The following is a 19,967-nucleotide window of genomic DNA, read 5'->3' on the forward strand; positions in this document are numbered from 1 at the left end:
GTGGAACCCGTACCCCAGTGAGAGTCAGTACCTGTGGAACCCGTACCCCAGTGAGAGTCCGTGTCTGTGGAACCCGTACCCCAGTGAAAGTCAGTGCCTGTGGCACCCGTACCCCAGTGAGAGTCAGTGTCTGTGGCACCCGTACCCCAGTGAGAGTCAGTGTCTGTGGAACCCGTACCCCAGTGAGAGACAGTGTCTGTGGAACCCGTACCCCAGTGAGAGTCAGTGTCTGTGGAACCCGTACCCCAGTGAGAGTCAGTGTCTGTGGAACCCGTACCCCAGTGAGAGTCAGTGTCTGTGGAACCAGTACCCCAGTGAGAGTCAGTGTCTGTGGAACCCGCACCCCAGTGAGAGTCAGTGTCTGTGGAACCCGTACCCCAGTGAGAGTCAGTGTGTGTGGAACCCGTACCCCAGTGAGAGTCAGTGTCTGTGGAACCCGAACCCCAGTGAGAGTCAGTGTCTGTGGAACCCGTACCCCAGTGAGAGTCAGTGTCTGTGGAACCCGTACCCCAGTGAGAGTCAGTGTGTGTGGAACCCGTACCCCAGTGAGAGTCAGTGTCTGTGGAACCCGTACCCCAGTGAGAGTCAGTGTCTGTGGAACCCGTACCCCAGTGAGAGTCAGTGTCTGTGGAACCGGTACCCCAGTGAAAGTCAGTGTCTGTGGAACCCGCACCCCAGTGAGAGTCAGTGTGTGTGGAACCCGTACCCCAGTGAGAGTCAGTGTCTGTGGAACCCGTACCTCAGTGAGAGTCAGTGTCTGTGGAACCCGTACCTCAGTGAGAGTCAGTGTCTGTGGAACCCGTACCCCAGTGAGAGTCAGTGTCTGTGGAACCCGTACCTCAGTGAGAGTCAGTGTCTGTGGAACCCGTACCCCAGTGAGAGTCAGTGTCTGTGGAACCCGTAACCCAGTGAGAGTCAGTGTCTGTGGAACCCGTACCCCAGTGAGAGTCAGTGTCTGTGGAACCCGTACCCCAGTGAGAGTCAGTGTCTGTGGAACCCGTACCCCAGTGAGAGTCAGTGTCTGTGGAACCCGTACCCCAGTGAGAGTCAGTGTGTGTGGAACCCGTACCCCAGTGAGAGTCAGTGTCTGTGGAACCCGTACCCCAGTGAGAGTCAGTGTCTGTGGAACCCGTACCCCAGTGAGTGTCAGTGTCTGTGGAACCCGTACCCCAGTGAGAGTCAGTGTCTGTGGAACCCGTACCCCAGTGAGAGTCAGTGTCTGTGGAACCCGTACCCCAGTGAGAGTCAGTGTCTGTGGAACCCGTACCCCAGTGAGAGTCAGTGTCTGTGGAACCCGTACCCCAGTGAGAGTCAGTGTCTGTGGACCGCGTCCCCCAGTGAGAGTCAGTGTCTGTGGAACCCGTACCCCAGTGAGAGTCAGTGTCTGTGGAACCCGTACCCCAGTGAGAGTCAGTGTCTGTGGAACCCGTACCCCAGTGAGAGTCAGTGTGTGTGGAACGCGTACCCCAGTGAGAGTCAGTGTCTGTGGAACCCGTACCCCAGTGAGAGTCAGTGTCTGTGGAACCCGTACCCCAGTGAGAGTCAGTGTCTGTGGAACCCGTACCCCAGTGAGAGTCAGTGTCTGTGGAACCCGTACCCCAGTGAGAGTCAGTGTCTGTGGAACCCGCACCCCAGTGAGAGTCAGTGTGTGTGGAACCCGTACCCCAGTGAGAGTCAGTGTCTGTGGAACCCGTACCTCAGTGAGAGTCAGTGTGTGTGGAACCCGTACCCCAGTGAGAGTCAGTGTCTGTGGAACCCGTACCTCAGTGAGAGTCAGTGCCTGTGGAACCCGTACCCCAGAGAGAGTCAGTGTCTGTGGAACCCGTACCTCAGTGAGAGTCAGTGTCTGTGGAACCCGTACCCCAGTGAGAGTCAGTGTCTGTGGAACCCGTACCCCAGTGAGAGTCAGTGTGTGTGGACCTCGTACCCCAGTGAGAGTCAGTGTCTGTGGAACCCGTACCCAAGTGAGAGTCAGTGTCTGTGGAACCCGTACCCCAGTGAGAGTCAGTGTCTGTGCAACCCGTACCCCAGTGAGAGTCAGTGTGTGTGGAACCCGTACCCCAGTGAGAGTCAGTGTCTGTCCATCCCGTACCCCAGTGAGAGTCAGTGTATGTTGAACCCGTACCCCAGTGAGAGTCAGTGTCAGTGGAACCTGTACCCCAGTGAGAGTCAGTGTCTGTGGAACCCGTACCCCAGTGAGAATCAGTGTCTGTGGAACCCGTAACCCAGTGAGAGTCAGTGTCTGTGGAACCCGTACCCCAGTGAGAGTCAGTGTGTGTGGAACCCGTACCCCAGTGAGAGTCAGTGTCTGTGGAACCCGTACCCCAGTGAGAGTCAGTGTCTGTGGAACCCGTACCCCAGTGAGAGTCAGTGTCTGTGGAACCCGTACCCCAGTGAGAGTCAGTGTGTGTGGAACCCGTACCCCAGTGAGAGTCAGTGTCTGTGGAACCCGTACCCCAGTGAGAGTTAGTGTCTGTGGAACCCGCACCCCAGTGAGAGTCAGTGTGTGTGGAACCGGTACCCCAGTGAGAGTCAGTGTCTGTGGAACCCGTACCTCAGTGAGAGTCAGTGTGTGTGGAACCCGTACCCCAGTGAGAGTCAGTGTCTGTGGAACCCGTACCTCAGTGAGAGTCAGTGCCTGTGGAACCCGTACCCCAGTGAGAGTCAGTGTCTGTGGAACCCGTACCTCAGTGAGAGTCAGTGTCTGTGGAACCCGTACCCCAGTGAGAGTCAGTGTCTGTGGAACCCGTACCCCAGTGAGAGTCAGTGTGTGTGGACCTCGTACCCCAGTGAGAGTCAGTGTCTGTGGAACCCGTACCCAAGTGAGAGTCAGTGTCTGTGGAACCCGTACCCCAGTGAGAGTCAGTGTCTGTCCAACCCGTACCCCAGTGAGAGTCAGTGTGTGTTGAACCCGTACCCCAGTGAGAGTCAGTGTCAGTGGAACCTGTACCCCAGTGAGAGTCAGTGTCTGTGGAACCCGTACCCCAGTGAGAGTCAGTGTCTGTGGAACCCGTAACCCAGTGAGAGTCAGTGTCTGTGGAACCCGTACCCCCGTGAGAGTCTGTGGAACCCGTACCCCAGTGACAGCCAGTGTCTGTGGAACCCGTACCCCAGTGAGAGTCAGTGTCTGTGGAACCCGTACCCCAGTGAGAGTCAGTGTCTGTGGAACCCGTACCCCAGTGAGAGTCAGTGCCTGTGGAACTCGTACCGCAGTGAGTGTCAGTATCTGTGGAACCCGTACCCCAGTGAGAGCCAGTGTCTGTGGAACCCGTACCCCAGTGAGAGTCAGTGTGTGTGGGACCCATACCCCAGTGAGAGTCAGTGTCTGTGGAACCCGTACCCCAGTGAGAGTCAGTGTCTGTGGAACCCGTACCCCAGTGAGAGTCAGTTTGTGTGGAACCCGTACCTCAGTGAGAGTCAGTGTCTGTGGAACCCGTACCTCAGTGAGAGTCAGTGTCTGTGGAACCCGTACCTCAGTGAGAGTCAGTGCCTGTGGAACCCGTACCCCAGTGAGAGTCAGTGTCTGTGGAACCCGTACCTCAGTGAGAGTCAGTGTCTGTGGAACCCGTACCCCAGTGAGAGTCAGTGTCTGTGCAACCCGTACCCCAGTGAGAGTCAGTGTGTGTTGAACCCGTACCCCAGTGAGAGTCAGTGTCAGTGGAACCTGTACCCCAGTGAGAGTCAGTGTCTGTGGAACCCGTACCCCAGTGAGAGTCAGTGTGTGTGGGACCCATACCCCAGTGAGAGTCAGTGTCTGTGGAACCCGTACCCCAGTGAGAGTCAGTGTCTGTGGAACACGTACCCCAGTGAGAGTCAGTGTGTGTGGAACCCGTACCCCAGTGAGAGTCAGTGTCTGTGGAACCCGTACCCCAGTGAGAGTCAGTGTCTGTGGTACCCGTACCCCAGTGAGAGTCACTGTCTGTGGAACCCGTACCCCAGTGAGAGTCAGTGTCTGTGGAACCCGTACCCCAGTGAGAGTCAGTGTCTGTGGAACCCGTACCCCAGTGAGAGTCAGTGCCTGTGGAACCCGTATCCCAGTGAGAGTCAGTGTCTGTTGAACCCGTACCCCAATGAGAGTCAGTGTCTGTGGAACCCGTACCCCAGTGAGAGTCAGTGTGTGTGGGACCCGTACCTCAGTGAGAGTCAGTGTCTGTGGAACCCGTACCCTAGTGAGAGTCAGTGTCTGTGGAACCCGTACCCCAGTGAGAGTCAGTACCTGTGGAACCCGTACCTCAGTGAGAGTCAGTGTCTGTGGAACCCGTACCCCAGTGAGAGTCAGTGTGTGTGGGACCCGTACCTCAGTGAGAGTCAGTGTCTGTGGAACCCGTACCCCAGTGAGAGTCAGTGTCTGTGGCACCCGTACCCCAGTGAGAGTCAGTGTCTGTGGAACCCGTACCCCAGTGAGAGACAGTGTCTGTGGAACCCGTACCCCAGTGAGAGTCAGTGTCTGTGGAACCCGTACCCCAGTGAGAGTCAGTGTCTGTGGAACCCGTACCCCAGTGAGAGTCAGTGTCTGTGGAACCAGTACCCCAGTGAGAGTCAGTGTCTGTGGAACCCGCACCCCAGTGAGAGTCAGTGTCTGTGGAACCCGTACCCCAGTGAGAGTCAGTGTGTGTGGAACCCGTACCCCAGTGAGAGTCAGTGTCTGTGGAACCCGTACCCCAGTGAGAGTCAGTGTCTGTGGAACCCGTACCCCAGTGAGAGTCAGTGTCTGTGGAACCCGTACCCCAGTGAGAGTCAGTGTGTGTGGAACCCGTACCCCAGTGAGAGTCAGTGTCTGTCCATCCCGTACCCCAGTGAGAGTCAGTGTATGTTGAACCCGTACCCCAGTGAGAGTCAGTGTCAGTGGAACCTGTACCCCAGTGAGAGTCAGTGTCTGTGGAACCCGTACCCCAGTGAGAATCAGTGTCTGTGGAACCCGTAACCCAGTGAGAGTCAGTGTCTGTGGAACCCGTACCCCAGTGAGAGTCAGTGTGTGTGGAACCCGTACCCCAGTGAGAGTCAGTGTCTGTGGAACCCGTACCCCAGTGAGAGTCAGTGTCTGTGGAACCCGTACCCCAGTGAGAGTCAGTGTCTGTGGAACCCGTACCCCAGTGAGAGTCAGTGTGTGTGGAACCCGTACCCCAGTGAGAGTCAGTGTCTGTGGAACCCGTACCCCAGTGAGAGTTAGTGTCTGTGGAACCCGCACCCCAGTGAGAGTCAGTGTGTGTGGAACCGGTACCCCAGTGAGAGTCAGTGTCTGTGGAACCCGTACCTCAGTGAGAGTCAGTGTGTGTGGAACCCGTACCCCAGTGAGAGTCAGTGTCTGTGGAACCCGTACCTCAGTGAGAGTCAGTGCCTGTGGAACCCGTACCCCAGTGAGAGTCAGTGTCTGTGGAACCCGTACCTCAGTGAGAGTCAGTGTCTGTGGAACCCGTACCCCAGTGAGAGTCAGTGTCTGTGGAACCCGTACCCCAGTGAGAGTCAGTGTGTGTGGACCTCGTACCCCAGTGAGAGTCAGTGTCTGTGGAACCCGTACCCAAGTGAGAGTCAGTGTCTGTGGAACCCGTACCCCAGTGAGAGTCAGTGTCTGTGCAACCCGTACCCCAGTGAGAGTCAGTGTGTGTGGAACCCGTACCCCAGTGAGAGTCAGTGTCTGTCCAACCCGTACCCCAGTGAGAGTCAGTGTGTGTTGAACCCGTACCCCAGTGAGAGTCAGTGTCAGTGGAACCTGTACCCCAGTGAGAGTCAGTGTCTGTGGAACCCGTACCCCAGTGAGAGTCAGTGTCTGTGGAACCCGTAACCCAGTGAGAGTCAGTGTCTGTGGAACCCGTACCCCCGTGAGAGTCTGTGGAACCCGTACCCCAGTGACAGCCAGTGTCTGTGGAACCCGTACCCCAGTGAGAGTCAGTGTCTGTGGAACCCGTACCCCAGTGAGAGTCAGTGTCTGTGGAACCCGTACCCCAGTGAGAGTCAGTGCCTGTGGAACTCGTACCGCAGTGAGTGTCAGTATCTGTGGAACCCGTACCCCAGTGAGAGCCAGTGTCTGTGGAACCCGTACCCCAGTGAGAGTCAGTGTGTGTGGGACCCATACCCCAGTGAGAGTCAGTGTCTGTGGAACCCGTACCCCAGTGAGAGTCAGTGTCTGTGGAACCCGTACCCCAGTGAGAGTCAGTTTGTGTGGAACCCGTACCTCAGTGAGAGTCAGTGTCTGTGGAACCCGTACCTCAGTGAGAGTCAGTGTCTGTGGAACCCGTACCTCAGTGAGAGTCAGTGCCTGTGGAACCCGTACCCCAGTGAGAGTCAGTGTCTGTGGAACCCGTACCTCAGTGAGAGTCAGTGTCTGTGGAACCCGTACCCCAGTGAGAGTCAGTGTCTGTGCAACCCGTACCCCAGTGAGAGTCAGTGTGTGTTGAACCCGTACCCCAGTGAGAGTCAGTGTCAGTGGAACCTGTACCCCAGTGAGAGTCAGTGTCTGTGGAACCCGTACCCCAGTGAGAGTCAGTGTGTGTGGGACCCATACCCCAGTGAGAGTCAGTGTCTGTGGAACCCGTACCCCAGTGAGAGTCAGTGTCTGTGGAACACGTACCCCAGTGAGAGTCAGTGTGTGTGGAACCCGTACCCCAGTGAGAGTCAGTGTCTGTGGAACCCGTACCCCAGTGAGAGTCAGTGTCTGTGGTACCCGTACCCCAGTGAGAGTCACTGTCTGTGGAACCCGTACCCCAGTGAGAGTCAGTGTCTGTGGAACCCGTACCCCAGTGAGAGTCAGTGTCTGTGGAACCCGTACCCCAGTGAGAGTCAGTGCCTGTGGAACCCGTATCCCAGTGAGAGTCAGTGTCTGTTGAACCCGTACCCCAATGAGAGTCAGTGTCTGTGGAACCCGTACCCCAGTGAGAGTCAGTGTGTGTGGGACCCGTACCTCAGTGAGAGTCAGTGTCTGTGGAACCCGTACCCTAGTGAGAGTCAGTGTCTGTGGAACCCGTACCCCAGTGAGAGTCAGTACCTGTGGAACCCGTACCTCAGTGAGAGTCAGTGTCTGTGGAACCCGTACCCCAGTGAGAGTCAGTGTGTGTGGGACCCGTACCTCAGTGAGAGTCAGTGTCTGTGGAACCCGTACCCCAGTGAGAGTCAGTGTCTGTGGCACCCGTACCCCAGTGAGAGTCAGTGTCTGTGGAACCCGTACCCCAGTGAGAGACAGTGTCTGTGGAACCCGTACCCCAGTGAGAGTCAGTGTCTGTGGAACCCGTACCCCAGTGAGAGTCAGTGTCTGTGGAACCCGTACCCCAGTGAGAGTCAGTGTCTGTGGAACCAGTACCCCAGTGAGAGTCAGTGTCTGTGGAACCCGCACCCCAGTGAGAGTCAGTGTCTGTGGAACCCGTACCCCAGTGAGAGTCAGTGTGTGTGGAACCCGTACCCCAGTGAGAGTCAGTGTCTGTGGAACCCGTACCCCAGTGAGAGTCAGTGTCTGTGGAACCCGTACCCCAGTGAGAGTCAGTGTCTGTGGAACCCGTACCCCAGTGAGAGTCAGTGTGTGTGGAACCCTTACCCCAGTGAGAGTCAGTGTCTGTGGAACCCGTACCCCAGTGAGAGTCAGTGTCTGTGGAACCCGTACCCCAGTGAAAGTCAGTGTCTGTGGAACCCGCACCCCAGTGAGAGTCAGTGTGTGTGGAACCCGTACCCCAGTGAGAGTCAGTGTCTGTGGAACCCGTACCTCAGTGAGAGTCAGTGTCTGTGGAACCCGTACCTCAGTGAGAGTCAGTGTCTGTGGAACCCGTACCCCAGTGAGAGTCAGTGTCTGTGGAACCCGTACCTCAGTGAGAGTCAGTGTCTGTGGAACCCGTACCCCAGTGAGAGTCAGTGTCTGTGGAACCCGTAACCCAGTGAGAGTCAGTGTCTGTGGAACCCGTACCCCAGTGAGAGTCAGTGTCTGTGGAACCCGTACCCCAGTGAGAGTCAGTGTCTGTGGAACCCGTACCCCAGTGAGAGTCAGTGTCTGTGGAACCCGTACCCCAGTGAGAGTCAGTGTGTGTGGAACCCGTACCCCAGTGAGAGTCAGTGTCTGTGGAACCCGTACCCCAGTGAGAGTCAGTGTCTGTGGAACCCGTACCCCAGTGAGTGTCAGTGTCTGTGGAACCCGTACCCCAGTGAGAGTCAGTGTCTGTGGAACCCGTACCCCAGTGAGAGTCAGTGTCTGTGGAACCCGTACCCCAGTGAGAGTCAGTGTCTGTGGAACCCGTACCCCAGTGAGAGTCAGTGTCTGTGGAACCCGTACCCCAGTGAGAGTCAGTGTCTGTGGAACCCATACCCCAGTGAGAGTCAGTGTGTGTGGAACCCGTACCCCAGTGAGAGTCAGTGTCTGTGGACCGCGTCCCCCAGTGAGAGTCAGTGTCTGTGGAACCCGTACCCCAGTGAGAGTCAGTGTCTGTGGAACCCGTACCCCAGTGAGAGTCAGTGCCTGTGGAACCCGTACCCCAGTGAGAGTCAGTGTGTGTGGAACGCGTACCCCAGTGAGAGTCAGTGTCTGTGGAACCCGTACCCCAGTGAGAGTCAGTGTCTGTGGAACCCGTACCCCAGTGAGAGTCAGTGCCTGTGGAACCCGTACCCCAGTGAGAGTCAGTGTCTGTGGAACCCGTACCCCAGTGAGAGTCAGTGCCTGTGGAACCCGTACCCCAGTGAGAGTCAGTGTCTGTGGAACCCGTACCCCAGTGAGAGTCAGTGCCTGTGGAACCCGTACCCCAGTGAGAGTCAGTGTCTGTGGAACCCGTACCCCAGTGAGAGTCAGTGTCTGTGGAACCCGTACCCCAGTGAAAGTCAGTGTCTGTGGAACCCGTACCTCAGTGAGAGTCAGTGTCTGTGGAACCCGCACCCCAGTGAGAGTCAGTGTCTGTGGAACCCGTACCCCAGTGAGAGTCAGTGTCTGTGGAACCCGTACCCCAGTGAGAGTCAGTGTCTGTGGAACCCGTACCCCAGTGAGAGTCAGTGTCTGTGGAACCCGTACCCCAGTGAGAGACAGTGTCTGTGGAACCCGTACCCCAGTGAGAGTCGGTGACTGTGGAACCCGTACCCCAGTGAGAGTCAGTGTCTGTGGAACCCGTACCCCAGTGAGAGTCAGTGTCTGTGGAACCCGTACCCCAGTGAGAGTCAGTGTCTGTGGAACCCGCACCCCAGTGAGAGTCAGTGTCTGTTGAACCCGTACCCCAGTGAGAGTCAGTGTGTGTGGAACCCGTACCCCAGTGACAGTCAGTGTCTGTGGAACCCGTCCCCCAGTGAGAGTCAGTGTCTGTGGAACCCGTACCCCAGTGAGAGTCAGTGTCTGTGGAACCCGTACCCCAGTGAGAGTCAGTGCCTGTGGAACCCGTACCCCAGTGAGAGTCAGTGTGTGTGGAACGCGTACCCCAGTGAGAGTCAGTGTCTGTGGAACCCGTACCCCAGTGAGAGTCAGTGTCTGTGGAACCCGTACCCCAGTGAGAGTCAGTGCCTGTGGAACCCGTACCCCAGTGAGAGTCAGTGTCTGTGGAACCCGTACCCCAGTGAGAGTCAGTGCCTGTGGAACCCGTACCCCAGTGAGAGTCAGTGTCTGTGGAACCCGTACCCCAGTGAGAGTCAGTGCCTGTGGAACCCGTACCCCAGTGAGAGTCAGTGTCTGTGGAACCCGTACCCCAGTGAGAGTCAGTGTCTGTGGAACCCGTACCCCAGTGAAAGTCAGTGTCTGTGGAACCCGTACCTCAGTGAGAGTCAGTGTCTGTGGAACCCGCACCCCAGTGAGAGTCAGTGTCTGTGGAACCCGTACCCCAGTGAGAGTCAGTGTCTGTGGAACCCGTACCCCAGTGAGAGTCAGTGTCTGTGGAACCCGTACCCCAGTGAGAGTCAGTGTCTGTGGAACCCGTACCCCAGTGAGAGACAGTGTCTGTGGAACCCGCACCCCAGTGAGAGTCGGTGACTGTGGAACCCGTACCCCAGTGAGAGTCAGTGTCTGTGGAACCCGTACCCCAGTGAGAGTCAGTGTCTGTGGAACCCGCACCCCAGTGAGAGTCAGTGTCTGTTGAACCCGTACCCCAGTGAGAGTCAGTGTGTGTGGAACCCGTACCCCAGTGACAGTCAGTGTCTGTGGAACCCGTACCCCAGTGAGAGTCAGTGTCTGTGGAACCCGTACCCCAGTGAGAGTCAGTGTCTGTGGAACCCGTACCCCAGTGAGAGTCAGTGTGTGTGGAACCCGTACCCCAGTGAGAGTCAGTGTCTGTGGAACCCGTACCCCAGTGAGAGTCAGTGTCTGTGGAACCCGTACCCCAGTGAGAGTCAGTGTCTGTGGAACCCGTACCCCAGTGAAAGTCGGTGTCTGTGGAACCCGCACCCCAGTGAGAGTCAGTGTGTGTGGAACCCGTACCCCAGTGAGAGTCAGTGTCTGTGGAACCCGTACCTCAGTGAGAGTCAGTGTCAGTGGAACCCGTACCTCAGTGAGAGTCAGTGTCTGTGGAACCCGTACCCCAGTGAGAGTCAGTGTCTGTGGAACCCGTACCCCAGTGAGAGACAGTGTCTGTGGAACCCGTACCCCAGTGAGAGTCAGTGTCTGTGGAACCCGTACCCCAGTGAGAGTCAGTGTCTGTGGAACCCGTACCCCAGTGAGAGTCAGTGTCTGTGGAACCCGTACCCCAGTGAGAGTCAGTGTCTGTGGAACCCGTACCCCAGTGAGAGTCAGTGTCTGTGGAACCCGTACCCCAGTGAGAGTCAGTGTGTGTGGAACCCGTACCCCAGTGAGAGTCAGTGTCTGTGGAACCCGTACCCCAGTGAGAGTCAGTGTCTGTGGAACCCGTACCCCAGTGAGAGTCAGTGTCTGTGGAACCCGTACCCCAGTGAGAGTCAGTGTGTGTGGAACCCGTACCCCAGTGAGAGTCAGTGTCTGTGGAACCCGTACCCCAGTGAGAGTCAGTGTCTGTGGAACCCGTACCCCAGTGAGAGTCAGTGTCTGTGGAACCCGTATCCCAGTGAGAGTCAGTGTCTGTGGAACCCGCACCCCAGTGAGAGTCAGTGTGTGTGGAACCCGTACCCCAGTGAGAGTCAGTGTCTGTGGAACCCGTACCTCAGTGAGAGTCAGTGTGTGTGGAACCCGTACCCCAGTGAGAGTCAGTGTCTGTGGAACCCGTACCTCAGTGAGAGTCAGTGCCTGTGGAACCCGTACCCCAGTGAGAGTCAGTGTCTGTGGAACCCGTACCTCAGTGAGAGTCAGTGTCTGTGGAACCCGTACCCCAGTGAGAGTCAATGTCTGTGGACCTCGTACCCCAGTGAGAGTCAGTTTCTGTGGAACCCGTACCCAAGTGAGAGTCAGTGTCTGTGGAACCCGTACCCCAGTGAGAGTCAGTGTCTGTGCAACCCGTACCCCAGTGAGAGTCAGTGTGTGTGGAACCCGTACCCCAGTGAGAGTCAGTGTCTGTCCATCCCGTACCCCAGTGAGAGTCAGTGTATGTTGAACCCGTACCCCAGTGAGAGTCAGTGTCAGTGGAACCTGTACCCCAGTGAGAGTCAGTGTCTGTGGAACCCGTACCCCAGTGAGAATCAGTGTCTGTGGAACCCGTAACCCAGTGAGAGTCAGTGTCTGTGGAACCCGTACCCCAGTGAGAGTCAGTGTGTGTGGAACCCGTACCCCAGTGAGAGTCAGTGTCTGTGGAACCCGTACCCCAGTGAGAGTCAGTGTCTGTGGAACCCGTACCCCAGTGAGAGTCAGTGTCTGTGGAACCCGTACCCCAGTGAGAGTCAGTGTGTGTGGAACCCGTACCCCAGTGAGAGTCAGTGTCTGTGGAACCCGTACCCCAGTGAGAGTCAGTGTCTGTGGAACCCGTACCCCAGTGAGAGTCAGTGTCTGTGGAACCCGTACCTCAGTGAGAGTCAGTGTCTGTGGAACCCGTACCCCAGTGAGAGTCAGTGTCTGTGGAACCCGTACCCCAGTGAGAGTCAGTGTGTGTGGACCTCGTACCCCAGTGAGAGTCAGTGTCTGTGGAACCCTTACCCAAGTGAGAGTCAGTGTCTGTGGAACCCGTACCCCAGTGAGAGTCAGTGTCTGTGCAACCCGTACCCCAGTGAGAGTCAGTGTGTGTGGAACCCGTACCCCAGTGAGAGTCAGTGTCTGTCCAACCCGTACCCCAGTGAGAGTCAGTGTGTGTTGAACCCGTACCCCAGTGAGAGTCAGTGTCAGTGGAACCTGTACCCCAGTGAGAGTCAGTGTCTGTGGAACCCGTACCCCAGTGAGAGTCAGTGTCTGTGGAACCCGTAACCCAGTGAGAGTCAGTGTCTGTGGAACCCGTACCCCCGTGAGAGTCTGTGGAACCCGTACCCCAGTGACAGCCAGTGTCTGTGGAACCCGTACCCCAGTGAGAGTCAGTGTCTGTGGAACCCGTACCCCAGTGAGAGTCAGTGTCTGTGGAACCCGTACCCCAGTGAGAGTCAGTGCCTGTGGAACTCGTACCCCAGTGAGTGTCAGTATCTGTGGAACCCGTACCCCAGTGAGAGCCAGTGTCTGTGGAACCCGTACCCCAGTGAGAGTCAGTGTGTGTGGGACCCATACCCCAGTGAGAGTCAGTGTCTGTGGAACCCGTACCCCAGTGAGAGTCAGTGTCTGTGGAACCCGTACCCCAGTGAGAGTCAGTGTGTGTGGAACCCGTACCTCAGTGAGAGTCAGTGTCTGTGGAACCCGTACCTCAGTGAGAGTCAGTGTCTCTGGAACCCGTACCTCAGTGAGAGTCAGTGCCTGTGGAACCCGTACCCCAGTGAGAGTCAGTGTCTGTGGAACCCGTACCTCAGTGAGAGTCAGTGTCTGTGGAACCCGTACCCCAGTGAGAGTCAGTGTCTGTGCAACCCGTACCCCAGTGAGAGTCAGTGTGTGTTGAACCCGTACCCCAGTGAGAGTCAGTGTCAGTGGAACCTGTACCCCAGTGAGAGTCAGTGTCTGTGGAACCCGTACCCCAGTGAGAGTCAGTGTGTGTGGGACCCATACCCCAGTGAGAGTCAGTGTCTGTGGAACCCGTACCCCAGTGAGAGTCAGTGTCTGTGGAACACGTACCCCAGTGAGAGTCAGTGTGTGTGGAACCCGTACCCCAGTGAGAGTCAGTGTCTGTGGAACCCGTACCCCAGTGAGAGTCAGTGTCTGTGGAACCCGTACCCCAGTGAGAGTCAGTGTCTGTGGAACCCGTACCCCAGTGAGAGTCAGTGTCTGTGGAACCCGCACCCCAGTGAGTGTCAGTGTCTGTGGAACCCGTACCCCAGTGAGCGTCAGTGTCTGTGGAACCCGTACCCCAGTGAGAGTCAGTGTCTGTGGAACCCGTACCTCAGTGAGAGTCAGTGTCTGTGGAACCCGTACCCCAGTGAGAGTCAGTGTCTGTGGAACCCGTACCCCAGTGAGAGTCAGTGTCTGTGCAACCCGTACCCCAGTGAGAGTCAGTGTCTGTGGAACCCGTACCTCAGTGAGAGTCAGTGCCTGTGGAACCCGTACCCCAGTGAGAGTCAGTGTATGTTGAACCCGTACCCCAGTGAGAGTCAGTGTCAGTGGAACCTGTACCCCAGTGAGAGTCAGTGTCTGTGGAACCCGTACCCCAGTGAGAATCAGTGTCTGTGGAACCCGTAACCCAGTGAGAGTCAGTGTCTGTGGAACCCGTACCCCAGTGAGAGTCAGTGTGTGTGGAACCCGTACCCCAGTGAGAGTCAGTGTCTGTGGAACCCGTACCCCAGTGAGAGTCAGTGTCTGTGGAACCCGTACCCCAGTGAGAGTCAGTGTCTGTGGAACCCGTACCCCAGTGAGAGTCAGTGTGTGTGGAACCTGTACCCCAGTGAGAGTCAGTGTCTGTGGAACCCGTACCCCAGTGAGAGTCAGTGTCTGTGGAACCCGTACCTCAGTGAGAGTCAGTGCCTGTGGAACCCGTACCCCAGTGAGAGTCAGTGTCTGTGGAACCCGTACCTCAGTGAGAGTCAGTGTCTGTGGAACCCGTACCCCAGTGAGAGTCAATGTCTGTGGAACCCGTACCCCAGTGAGAGTCAGTGTGTGTGGACCTCGTACCCCAGTGAGAGTCAGTTTCTGTGGAACCCGTACCCAAGTGAGAGTCAGTGTCTGTGGAACCCGTACCCCAGTGAGAGTCAGTGTCTGTGCAACCCGTACCCCAGTGAGAGTCAGTGTGTGTGGAACCCGTACCCCAGTGAGAGTCAGTGTCTGTCCATCCCGTACCCCAGTGAGAGTCAGTGTATGTTGAACCCGTACCCCAGTGAGAGTCAGTGTCAGTGGAACCTGTACCCCAGTGAGAGTCAGTGTCTGTGGAACCCGTACCCCAGTGAGAATCAGTGTCTGTGGAACCCGTAACCCAGTGAGAGTCAGTGTCTGTGGAACCCGTACCCCAGTGAGAGTCAGTGTCTGTGGAACCCGTACCTCAGTGAGAGTCAGTGTCTGTGGAACCCGTACCCCAGTGAGAGTCAGTGTCTGTGGAACCCGTAACCCAGTGAGAGTCAGTGTCTGTGGAACCCGTACCCCAGTGAGAGTCAGTGTCTGTGGAACCCGTACCTCAGTGAGAGTCAGTGTCTGTGGAACCCGTACCCCAGTGAGAGTCAGTGTCTGTGGAACCCGTAACCCAGTGAGAGTCAGTGTCTGTGGAACCCGTACCCCAGTGAGAGTCAGTGTCTGTGGAACCCGTACCTCAGTGAGAGTCAGTGTCTGTGGAACCCGTACCCCAGTGAGAGTCAGTGTCTGTGGAACCCGTAACCCAGTGAGAGTCAGTGTCTGTGGAACCCGTACCCCAGTGAGAGTCAGTGTCTGTGGAACCCGTACCTCAGTGAGAGTCAGTGTCTGTGGAACCCGTACCCCAGTGAGAGTCAGTGTCTGTGGAACCCGTAACCCAGTGAGAGTCAGTGTCTGTGGAACCCGTACCCCAGTGAGAGTCAGTGTCTGTGGAACCCGTACCCCAGTGAGAGTCAGTGTCTGTGGAACCCGTACCCCAGTGAGAGTCAGTGTCTGTGGAACCCGTACCCCAGTGAGAGTCAGTGTGTGTGGAACCCGTACCCCAGTGAGAGTCAGTGTCTGTGGAACCCGTACCCCAGTGAGAGTCAGTGTCTGTGGAACCCGTACCCCAGTGAGTGTCAGTGTCTGTGGAACCCGTACCCCAGTGAGAGTCAGTGTCTGTGGAACCCGTACCCCAGTGAGAGTCAGTGTCTGTGGAACCCGTACCCCAGTGAGAGTCAGTGTCTGTGGAACCCGTACCCCAGTGAGAGTCAGTGTCTGTGGAACCCGTACCCCAGTGAGAGTCAGTGTCTGTGGAACCCATACCCCAGTGAGAGTCAGTGTGTGTGGAACCCGTACCCCAGTGAGAGTCAGTGTCTGTGGAACCCGTACCCCAGTGAGAGTCAGTGTCTGTGGAACCCGTACCCCAGTGAGAGTCAGTGTGTGTGGAACCTGTACCCCAGTGAGAGTCAGTGTCTGTGGAACCCGTACCCCAGTGAGAGTCAGTGTCTGTGGAACCCGTACCCCAGTGAGAGTCAGTGTCTGTGGAACCCGTACCTCAGTGAGAGTCAGTGTCTGTGGAACCCGTACCCCAGTGAGAGTCAGTGTCTGTGGAACCCGTACCCCAGTGAGAGTCAGTGTGTGTGGACCTCGTACCCCAGTGAGAGTCAGTGTCTGTGGAACCCTTACCCAAGTGAGAGTCAGTGTCTGTGGAACCCGTACCCCAGTGAGAGTCAGTGTCTGTGCAACCCGTACCCCAGTGAGAGTCAGTGTGTGTGGAACCCGTACCCCAGTGAGAGTCAGTGTCTGTCCAACCCGTACCCCAGTGAGAGTCAGTGTGTGTTGAACCCGTACCCCAGTGAGAGTCAGTGTCAGTGGAACCTGTACCCCAGTGAGAGTCAGTGTCTGTGGAACCCGTACCCCAGTGAGAGTCAGTGTCTGTGGAACCCGTAACCCAGTGAGAGTCAGTGTCTGTGGAACCCGTACCCCCGTGAGAGTCTGTGGAACCCGTACCCCAGTGACAGCCAGTGTCTGTGGAACCCGTACCCCAGTGAGAGTCAGTGTCTGTGGAACCCGTACCCCAGTGAGAGTCAGTGTCTGTGGAACCCGTACCCCAGTGAGAGTCAGTGCCTGTGGAACTCGTACCCCAGTGAGTGTCAGTATCTGTGGAACCCGTACCCCAGTGAGAGCCAGTGTCTGTGGAACCCGTACCCCAGTGAGAGTCAGTGTGTGTGGGACCCATACCCCAGTGAGAGTCAGTGTCTGTGGAACCCGTACCCCAGTGAGAGTCAGTGTCTGTGGAACCCGTACCCCAGTGAGAGTCAGTGTGTGTGGAACCCGTACCTCAGTGAGAGTCAGTGTCTGTGGAACCCGTACCTCAGTGAGAGTCAGTGTCTCTGGAACCCGTACCTCAGTGAGAGTCAGTGCCTGTGGAACCCGTACCCCAGTGAGAGTCAGTGTCTGTGGAACCCGTACCTCAGTGAGAGTCAGTGTCTGTGGAACCCGTACCCCAGTGAGAGTCAGTGTCTGTGCAACCCGTACCCCAGTGAGAGTCAGTGTGTGTTGAACCCGTACCCCAGTGAGAGTCAGTGTCAGTGGAACCTGTACCCCAGTGAGAGTCAGTGTCTGTGGAACCCGTACCCCAGTGAGAGTCAGTGTGTGTGGGACCCATACCCCAGTGAGAGTCAGTGTCTGTGGAACCCGTACCCCAGTGAGAGTCAGTGTCTGTGGAACACGTACCCCAGTGAGAGTCAGTGTGTGTGGAACCCGTACCCCAGTGAGAGTCAGTGTCTGTGGAACCCGTACCCCAGTGAGAGTCAGTGTCTGTGGAACCCGTACCCCAGTGAGAGTCAGTGTCTGTGGAACCCGTACCTCAGTGAGAGTCAGTGTCTGTGGAACCCGCACCCCAGTGAGTGTCAGTGTCTGTGGAACCCGTACCCCAGTGAGCGTCAGTGTCTGTGGAACCCGTACCCCAGTGAGAGTCAGTGTCTGTGGAACCCGTACCTCAGTGAGAGTCAGTGTCTGTGGAACCCGTACCCCAGTGAGAGTCAGTGTCTGTGGAACCCGTACCCCAGTGAGAGTCAGTGTCTGTGCAACCCGTACCCCAGTGAGAGTCAGTGTCTGTGGAACCCGTACCTCAGTGAGAGTCAGTGCCTGTGGAACCCGTACCCCAGTGAGAGTCAGTGTCAGTGGAACCTGTACCCCAGTGAGAGTCAGTGTCTGTGGAACCCGTACCCCAGTGAGAATCAGTGTCTGTGGAACCCGTAACCCAGTGAGAGTCAGTGTCTGTGGAACCCGTACCCCAGTGAGAGTCAGTGTGTGTGGAACCCGTACCCCAGTGAGAGTCAGTGTCTGTGGAACCCGTACCCCAGTGAGAGTCAGTGTCTGTGGAACCCGTACCCCAGTGAGAGTCAGTGTCTGTGGAACCCGTACCCCAGTGAGAGTCAGTGTGTGTGGAACCCGTACCCCAGTGAGAGTCAGTGTCTGTGGAACCCGTACCCCAGTGAGAGTCAGTGTCTGTGGAACCCGTACCCCAGTGAGAGTCAGTGTCTGTGGAACCCGCACCCCAGTGAGAGTCAGTGTGTGTGGAACCGGTACCCCAGTGAGAGTCAGTGTCTGTGGAACCCGTACCTCAGTGAGAGTCAGTGTGTGTGGAACCCGTACCCCAGTGAGAGTCAGTGTCTGTGGAACCCGTACCCCAGTGAGAGTCAGTGTCTGTGGAACCCGCACCCCAGTGAGAGTCAGTGTCTGTGGAACCCGTACCCCAGTGAGAGTCAGTGTCTGTGGAACCCGTACCCCAGTGAGAGTCAGTGTCTGTGGAACCCGTACCTCAGTGAGAGTCAGTGTCTGTGGAACCCGTACCCCAGTGAGAGTCAGTGTCTGTGGAACCCGTACCCCAGTGAGAGTCAGTGTGTGTGGACCTCGTACCCCAGTGAGAGTCAGTGTCTGTGGAACCCGTACCCAAGTGAGAGTCAGTGTCTGTGGAACCCGTACCCCAGTGAGAGTCAGTGTCTGTGCAACCCGTACCCCAGTGAGAGTCAGTGTGTGTGGAACCCGTACCCCAGTGAGAGTCAGTGTCTGTCCATCCCGTACCCCAGTGAGAGTCAGTGTATGTTGAACCCGTACCCCAGTGAGAGTCAGTGTCAGTGGAACCTGTACCCCAGTGAGAGTCAGTGTCTGTGGAACCCGTACCCCAGTGAGAATCAGTGTCTGTGGAACCCGTAACCCAGTGAGAGTCAGTGTCTGTTGAACCCGTACCCCAGTGAGAGTCAGTGTGTGTGGAACCCGTACCCCAGTGAGAGTCAGTGTCTGTGGAACCCGTACCCCAGTGAGAGTCAGTGTCTGTGGAACCCGTACCCCAGTGAGAGTCAGTGTCTGTGGAACCCGTACCCCAGTGAGAGTCAGTGTGTGTGGAACCCGTACCCCAGTGAGAGTCAGTGTCTGTGGAACCCGTACCCCAGTGAGAGTCAGTGTCTGTGGAACCCGTACCCCAGTGAGAGTCAGTGTCTGTGGAACCCGCACCCCAGTGAGAGTCAGTGTGTGTGGAACCGGTACCCCAGTGAGAGTCAGTGTCTGTGGAACCCGTACCTCAGTGAGAGTCAGTGTGTGTGGAACCCGTACCCCAGTGAGAGTCAGTGTCTGTGGAACCCGTACCTCGGTGAGAGTCAGTGCCTGTGGAACCTGTACCCCAGTGAGAGTCAGTGTCTGTGGAACCCGTACCTCAGTGAGAGTCAGTGCCTGTGGAACCCGTACCCCAGTGAGAGTCAGTGTCTGTGGAACCCGTACCCCAGTGAGAGTCAGTGTGTGTGGACCTCGTACCCCAGTGAGAGTCAGTGTCTGTGGAACCCGTACCCAAGTGAGAGTCAGTGTCTGTGGAGCCCGTACCCCAGTGAGAGTCAGTGTCTGTGCAACCCGTACCCCAGTGAGAGTCAGTGTGTGTGGAACCCGTACCCCAGTGAGAGTCAGTGTCTGTCCAACCCGTACCCCAGTGAGAGACAGTGTGTGTTGAACCCGTACCCCAGTGAGAGTCAGTGTCAGTGGAACCTGTACCCCAGTGAGAGTCAGTGTCTGTGGAACCCGTAACCCAGTGAGAGTCAGTGTCTGTGGAACCCGTACCCCCGTGAGAGTCAGTGTCTGTGGAACCCGTACCCCAGTGAGAGTCAGTGTCTGTGGAAACCGTACCCCAGTGAGAGTCAGTGTCTTTGGAACCCGTACCCCAGTGAGAGTCAGTGCCTGTGGAACTCGTACCCCAGTGAGTGTCAGTATCTGTGGAACCCGTACCCCAGTGAGAGCCAGTGTCTGTGGAACCCATACCCCAGTGAGAGTCAGTGTGTGTGGGACCCATACCCCAGTGAGAGTCAGTGTCTGTGGAACCCGTACCCCAGTGAGAGTCAGTGTCTGTGGAACCCGTTCCCCAGTGAGAGTCAGTGTGTGTGGAACCCGTACCTCAGTGAGAGTCAGTGTCTGTGGAACCCGTACCTCAGTGAGAGTCAGTGTCTGTGGAACCCGTACCTCAGTGAGAGTCAGTGTCTGTGGAACCCGTACCCCAGTGAGAGTCAGTGTCTGTGGAACCCGTACCCCAGTGAGAGTCAGTGTCTGTGGAACCCGTATCCCAGTGAGAGTCAGTGTCTGTGGAACCCGTACCCCAGTGAGAGTCAGTGTGTGTGGAACCCGTACCTCAGTGAGAGTCAGTGTCTGTGGAACCCGTACCCCAGTGAGAGTCAGTGTCTGTGGAACCCGTACCTCAGTGAGAGTCAGTGTCTGTGGAACCCGTACCCCAGTGAGAGTCAGTGTCTGTGCAACCCATACCCCAGTGAGAGTCAGTGTCTGTGGAACCCGTACCCCAGTGAGAGTCAGTGTGTGTTGAACCCGTACCCCAGTGAGAGTCAGTGTCTGTGGAACCCGTACCCAAGTGAGAGTCAGTGTCTGTGGAACCCGTACCCCAGTGAGAGTCAGTGTCTGTGCAACCCGTACCCCAGTGAGAGTCAGTGTGTGTGGAACCCGTACCCCAGTGAGAGTC

General features: G+C 57.0%; 1 protein-coding gene across 1 annotated transcript in view; it reads left to right on the forward strand.

Annotated features, from left to right (window-relative positions):
• The window catches only part of LOC147105445 (uncharacterized), an 88,539-nt gene that overhangs the window by 59,947 nt on the left and 8,625 nt on the right, over positions 1–19,967 (forward strand). The window lies entirely within an intron of this gene.

The sequence above is a fragment of the Somniosus microcephalus genome, chromosome 17 (assembly GCF_052327205.1).
Source record: "Somniosus microcephalus isolate GS21.2 chromosome 17, FLI_Smic_1.0, whole genome shotgun sequence".
NCBI classification, from domain to species: Eukaryota; Metazoa; Chordata; class Chondrichthyes; order Squaliformes; family Somniosidae; genus Somniosus; species Somniosus microcephalus.